The sequence below is a fragment of the Nannospalax galili genome, unplaced genomic scaffold (assembly GCF_000622305.1).
Source record: "Nannospalax galili isolate Female #2095 unplaced genomic scaffold, S.galili_v1.0 scaffold1119, whole genome shotgun sequence".
NCBI classification, from domain to species: domain Eukaryota; kingdom Metazoa; phylum Chordata; class Mammalia; order Rodentia; family Spalacidae; genus Nannospalax; species Nannospalax galili.
Window position 1 is genome coordinate 1,755,538 of NW_008343597.1, and position 6,897 is coordinate 1,762,434.

The 6,897-nt window shown below is 50.1% G+C and overlaps 1 protein-coding gene across 4 annotated transcripts in view; it reads left to right on the forward strand.

Annotated features, from left to right (window-relative positions):
- The first annotated feature begins 645 nt into the window (after positions 1-645).
- Slc7a7 (solute carrier family 7 member 7) overlaps positions 646-6,897 on the forward strand; it is a 51,911-nt gene continuing 45,659 nt past the window's right edge. Inside the window, exon 1 of one of the 4 annotated variants that reach the window (XM_029566847.1) lies at positions 646-801. The gene's annotated coding sequence lies outside the window, so the exon portion shown is untranslated. Of the gene's footprint in view, positions 909-4,242; positions 4,526-6,897 lie in introns of those variants that run through there. The other 3 variants (XM_029566848.1, XR_003850589.1, XM_008839910.3) reach the window with 3 other exon arrangements.

Consider the following 6,897-nt stretch of genomic DNA (forward strand, 5'->3'; position numbering starts at 1 on the left):
AGTATGGAGAACAGGCTGGCCTCTAACTCAGGGAGATCCACCTGCCTCTGCTAGGATTAAAGGCGTGCTGCCACCACACCCGGCACACACACACACACACACACACACACACACTCACAGACACATACATACACAGACTCACACAGACACAGACACACACTCAAACACACACACACTCACACACACACCCCTTATCTTGTCCTTGAGTCAGACAGTGGGGAGCTCACTATTGCAAGGCAAGGCTTTATTACTAGAGGGAGTTACATCACTGTTTTTCTTCCTTCTTTACTTCCTTCCTCCCTCCCCTGGCCTCGAACTCGCTAAGTAGGTGAGGATGACCCTGAACTTCTGATCCTTGTGGCACCACCTATTAAGGGCTGGAGTCACAAGCACGTGCCATCTACCAGGTTCAAATTCCGTATCCATCTCAGCAAATCCTTTTGTTAGGTGGAGGCAGCTGCTAAGGCTTCTCAGATAAAAGATGCCCTGCGGACTTCATCCTTCTGGCCCCTTCCTGGAGGATATTTCTGGTTAAGTGCTGCCTCCTGGCGGCTACTGTGCTGCCCAGCACCTTCCTGGCGTGGTGTAGACCACTTTAATTTGGGATCTGGAAGCTGATGCAACAGCTTCCCCGAGGGGGCGGAGAGTCTGAACCCTCCAGGGAGAGATAAAGCTCTCGGAGACCAGTCCTCCGGCTCGCAGCGGGCGCCGCTCCCTGACCCCGCTGCCATGGGGCTTCCTGGCCCCGGTTCCTCCCGAGACGCAGCCGAGCTCCCTGGCTGGAGGCAGGGGTTGCCCGGGGTAGGGGCTTTTTGCCCAGACCGCCGTCGGGCCGCCAGTTTGAGCTGGATTGGGAGGGAGGGAAGAGGAAGCTGAGTGCGCCTGGGGCGGAGAACGCGTCTTTAAGGGTATCCGCGGTCTCTTCCATATCCGCGGGGCAGTGCCGTCGGGGCTCGGGAGCTAGCAGGGGGTCGGCTTGCGGGGCCTCTGGGGGTCTCAGACCTTTGCTCCCCTCTGCCTGCACTCACCACCCTCCAGCGCTTTTCAGATCCTAGGGAAGGGACCGGAAGGGACGCCCGGTGGGGTGGATCCCGAGACACAGGCCAGGTGGGCGCCCAGCCTTCCGAGGGCATCCAGGGCCACAGTGGCTGGATCCGGTCTTGAGCGGCCAAGATCTTAGGGCTGCAGACACGGAACACCGACGAGGAGCAGCGAACCATGGGGAGATGGGCTGGCGGGGGGGGGGGTGTGTAGGCTGCAAAGTGAGTGTGGCTGGGGAGGGAGCGTGGGAGAAAAAGGAGCGAAGGTGAACCCGTGGGCGGAGGGGGATGGGCCGCATCTAGACCGCGGGTGTGGGCTAGAGCAGTGGAGGACTTCCCGGAACGAACGCTAGATGTGTGCCTTTTCGTTTTCCATTAGTGAAACAAAAGGCATTTTTTTCTTGGTATATGTCTATGTATTATTGCATGTATGTGAGTGTGGTGTGTGTGCGGGTACTTGTGTCCGTGCACGCCTGGTGTGGAGGCCAAAGGATGTAAGGTGTCCTGTTCTACCACTCTGCCCCATTCCCTTGAGACGGGGGCTCTCACTGAATCTGGAGCTGGGCTGGCACCCGCTGGCCTCAGCAGCACTCTTGTCCCCGCCCCACAGTAGTGGGGCCACGCCTGGGTTTTGATTTGATCGCCGAGATCACAACTCTTGTCCCCAAGCTTGGGCGGCCAGGGCTCCTAGCCACTGAACCGTCTTACCCACTGAGCTATCTCACCCTTTGAGCCATCTCTCCAGCCGCGACCTCCTCTTTCTTCGCCTTTCCTGCTTTCCCATTCCTCCTCCCCCATTTTTCCTTTACCCCCCCCCCCTTTTTTTTTTTTTTTTTGAGACAAATTCCGTGTAGCTTCAGACTCATGTAGTAAGACTGGCCTTGAACTTTAGAGCCTTCTACCGCCACCTCCCAAGTGCTGGGATTACAATTGCGATCCACCGTGTCTGGCTGTAAATTTCTGTTTGTGTGCTGGAGGTTGAACCCAGGGCCTTGTGCAGGCCAAGTAAGCTTTCCCAAAAGTCAATTCCGACTGATGTAGGCCTCTCAGTAAACTGAAAACCATACTTCTTCCCTTAAACCTATTAGGTTGGAAAAGATTAAGTACTTGTGAATACCATTTACTCTAAGGGGTCTGGGGATAGTAACACTAGATGGCCTGGAGGGCAAATTCAAGGACACACCCAGGAGCCCAGCCAGTTGGGAGATCTGAGAGGAATAGAATGCATTGTTCATTCATGGGCTTTTTATCTAGCACACATGTAGGGAGCCGCATGCTGGAGGGTACCATGGTTAACAAAGCTTTTGTGATGTTTATCTTCTATTGGCTGAGGTGACTACCAACAAGTAATAATGGGAATAAAAAATATCTCCAGGAAGAATGTTCCCTGCTGGGAGAACTGGCCACAAAAGCTCTGCAGGGGAAGCAAGCTTGCTGTGTGTGGCCTCAGCAGGGAGGCCGGCAAGGGAAAGCCTGCCACATGCTCTGCAGCTCTGTCTCTTCCTAGGACTTGGTTATTTGGGACCTGTCCCCAGAGTAAGATAAAAGGGCAGGCCAGCTGGGAAACATCCTAGGTCTAAAACAGCATTAAATTTTCTTTGGAGTAATTAAGATTTGGTGCCAACAAATTCTGATTTCTGTGTCTTTTTGTAGTGTGTAACTTGGCTCCCATCTAGAGATGCAGTCAGAATTCTTAAAAAATTTATTATTATTATTATTATTATTAGGCAGGGTCTCCCTGTAGCTCCAGCTGACCTGGAACTTGCTACCTAGACCAGGTTGGTTTCAATCTCATAGAGATCAGCCTGCTTCTGGCACCACACCCAGCTACTATTATTATTTAAATTTTTTATTTTTATTATTATACTTGTATGAGTGTTTTGCCTGCATGTATGTAAGTGTACCCATGTCATGCAATACCCTCATAGGCCAAAAGAGGGCATCAAATCCCCTGGAACTGGAGTTACAGATGGCGGTTAGTAGTGTGGGTGCTGGGGTCTGAGCCCAGGTCCTGTGTAAGAGCAGCCAGTGTTCTTAACCACTGAGCCATCTCTCCAGCCCCAAGACTTTTTGGAAATTAATTTAAATTATGTGGATGTGGATGCCTGTATGTGCGTGTGAGTACAGGTCCCTTCGAAATCCTACAAAGAGTGTTGGATCCCTTGGAACTGGAGTTACAAGCAGTTATAAACCACGTGATATAAGAGAACTCTGGAATGTTATGTGCTCCAGCCCTAGGTCAGAATTCTTGACTCCTTCCTTATCTGGACCACTTGCTAGAGTAATTTGCACCACGAAGATTTCAGGGTGTTGCCTGGAGACCAGCATACTGACAGTACCTAAAGGCAGCTGTCACACCTGGAATTGAGAAAATCTTGCACTGTGAAGTGCCATTCTCCAGGACAGAGATTTGTACTACTGTCTGTATTTTCAGTACTTTACTATTTCTACCTATGCTTCCAAAAATTGCATTTTTAATTTTCAATATAAAGAGGCTCACCCAGTTTCAATTAAAAACATTTTTTTTTATTACTGTAAGTGTGCGTGGGTACGCACATGCCATAGCACATAAGCAAAGATCAGAGGACAGCTTTTGGGAGTTGGTCGTCCCCTCCTGCTGTTCTAGGAACTGGACTGAGGTTGTGAGGCTTCCCTGGAAAGCACTTTTGTTGCTGAACCACCTCCCCAGTTTTTATTTGAAGACCGATATTTCCTCCTTTTCTGCCAGGTAGATATTCAACAGATACTTAAACAACAGTGGTTTGAAGGGGTATCAATTTATGAATCTGCCCAGGGTGCCACAGGCCTCCTTCGTTCTTACCTAGCAACTCGGGACTCACTTGTAACTCCTGAAGTCAGTTAGGGACCTGAATTGTGAGTGGACTTGTAGATAGCTCACAAATGCTTGGCTGTGCCCTCAGGTGGCCTTCATTGGTATGCATTGTCTTCCTTGGCTTGCCTTAAAGGCTACAAAGGCTCAGAAACTCTTGAGATAGGACTGCAGGATTTCATTGGTCTAACCGTGAAATCCTTGGTTCATACGCAGTAAACTCAGCCTGTAAGTGGGAGAGTAGGAAAGAGTGGAAGGGAGGTGGAGAGCTGTGGGAGGCTCAGGAGGGCACTTTAAATCCCCGGGAACATTTAAGGGCTCAGTAAATTAGGAAACAAGGAAGACTAGGGGCCGATGTAGGGAGGAGGAGCTAAGAAGCAGTGGGGAAGGTGCCTGGAGGCCAGCAGGCACTGAGGTCTTCCCGGTCTGACCGGGCAGTTACAGCTCAGCCCATCCCCTGGCCCCTCCCCGCTGCCGGCCAGAGTCACACATGTGTTTTCCTGTTTTCCATTTTGGTCGTCACCCTCTGTCTTTTCTGCTCCTCTGAGTCAACAGCTGCTGCAGCTCGAGTCATACCCCTGATTCTTTACCACCCTCTCCCCAGGGTGCTGTTAGCCTCTCTTTCCTTTGTACTTGCCCACAGGTCTCTGGACAGGTAAGAGGTGGGAAAGGAGGGACAGTGGGCCTGTAGGGAAGTACAGGAGAAGGATGGAGACCCAGGAGCCTTATTTGTTGGCCTTAGCCCTGGCTCTCTCTAGGCAGAGAACCTCCTACCCAGAGACTTCAGCTTTTAGTTAATGGAAACCTTGGCAATAGCAGTAAACAGTTTCTTTCTTATTTCACTTTTTTTTTTTTTCTTAAAAGGGACGATCTTAGCTGCAGTGGAATATAGAAAAACAAACGGAGAACTGGAGAGGGAGGGGCTGAGCAGCTAGTTTTGAGAGATGAATTATCCAGTCATACCAGCGCGTATCTGTTTTGCTTCTGTTGTTAGGGGAGGCAACACAGACAGGTTGGAGCCAGGGAAGGCAGGCCATGGTGGTCTCTGGGGGGAGAAAGTGTGTTCTCATAGTAGGTCACTGAGCTTGGCTGAGGAGCTGAGACTGGTTCCTGGGTCCTGGAGGAAGGGTGTTTTGGTGTTGCTGTTGGAGGGTGAGATCGGGATGCAGTACAACACTGGCTGGTGCTGTCAGATCCTGCATGCTCAAAGCCCTGCTACCTACTTCCTGGAACCCCTAAATCTGAAACCTCTTCCCTAGGCTGTAGGATCAGTGTATTGTTCTGGAGTTTTCATGACATCTCCACACTGAGCACACCTGAGAGAGGGGATGATGACACGGGGTACAAGGCTTCTGAAAACCAGGGCTTGTCTGAGTCATTTCAGGAGAGCCTGGAGGATGCTACCGTTCCTGACTGTCTGAACGGTGGGAGCATTATCCTGCGAGCCAGGGTCTTAGGGAGGAATGTGAGCTACCAAAGGCGGTGCCTTCTTGCCCATGGTGCTAGGCAGTGGTTGAGAAAAGAGGGGCACATTTCTGTGACCCTCCTGTGCCTAGTTGGGGAGAGTTGACTGGAGAGGTTGAAGAGGATTCCATTTGGAATACTTCCTGGCAAGACCACTAGGGTGTGCTGTTTGCTGGAGTATGGGTTCCAAGTGGGGCTGATCTGGGCAGACCCCCGCTCCCAGGGAATTCCTTGAGGATTTCACTGTCTTTATGTAAGTCAGGAACTGTGCGCTAGGCATTTCTCCCCTGCTCGTGTCTTCCTTTGTTCCTTTTCTTGACATGGCCTTTCAGCGCATGCCCCTTTGGTGCCAGTGAATTTGCTCTTAAAAGGGCAGGTATGATATGTGTTTGCGTGTTCTTTAGAAATCATAGAACTATGAGGGCTGTACTCCTCATCTTTGCTCAGAATGAGAAAGGGGGAGCGGCCAGAAGGCACGACTGCGCCTTCAGCCCTGATTGCAGAGGCTTTCTTTTCAATCTTACATTCTCCTCCAGGTAACTCAGCAGGGAGCCACCTGGAGTTCCTCTGAGAGACCAGGCAGGTCAGAGGGTAGGAGGTTGGGGAGACAGCATATTTCTGGTATTAAGAGTGGTATTTTAGCTGCCTGCGTCTCTCTGTCCTGGCACACTTCAAGGCACTCAATACTCCCCTCATGGGACTGCAGGGAGGGGCCAGTGAGATAATGCACTTAAATGCTTAGCAGTGTGTCTGGCCTGGGCAAGCACCCAGTGAATTCTAGCTATTACTATTATGGAAGCATTTTGTTGTTGGGGGTGGGGGTAATTGGGAGAAAAGGATTGTGTCCTCTGGATGGATTTCAGATATATGTGGGGCTGTCTTGGGAGAGGCAGGTCTTTGGGAAGGCTAGCCCGAAAGCTAGCTCCTGGTGCAGCTGAGAAATTTAAGGGGTTAGAATGAGAAGATGAGCCACAGAGTAATTGTCTTCAGAGATTTTTTTTTTTTTTTGAGAATAACCATAGATGTATAGGAAGGGTATAAGAAGGGACAAGCAGTTGGGTTGCAGAACAGGTGGGCTATCAAAAATGACCCAGAATACTAGACTTCAAGTAGATTATAAAGGTAGGGTAAGTAAACTGTGATTTCAAAAATGTGGAACTGTTTCGACTTGTTCTGGGTCTGTCTGTCAGTGAACTCCGGGTTCCACTTCTTTGGGGGGAGAGGGATTGGTAAACACACTACCATTGGGCTACACCCCAGCCCTCCATATATGCATGTGTATATACTTTAAATTTTTAAATTTTATTTATTATATTGTGTGCCTGTGTATATATGATGTGCACATGTGCAGGCATGCCGAGGTGTTTGTGGGAAGGTCAGAGGACAAGAGGAATCAGTCCTTTCCTTCAATTGGCTCCATCTTGCCAGCCCACTGTTTTTTTTGACATGGAATCTCACTCTGTCGCTCAGGCTGGTCTCAAGCTCATGATGATACTCCTGCCTCAGCCTTCTGAGTTCTGGGATTAGTGTAAGTCACTACTCCTGTCATATATATATATATAT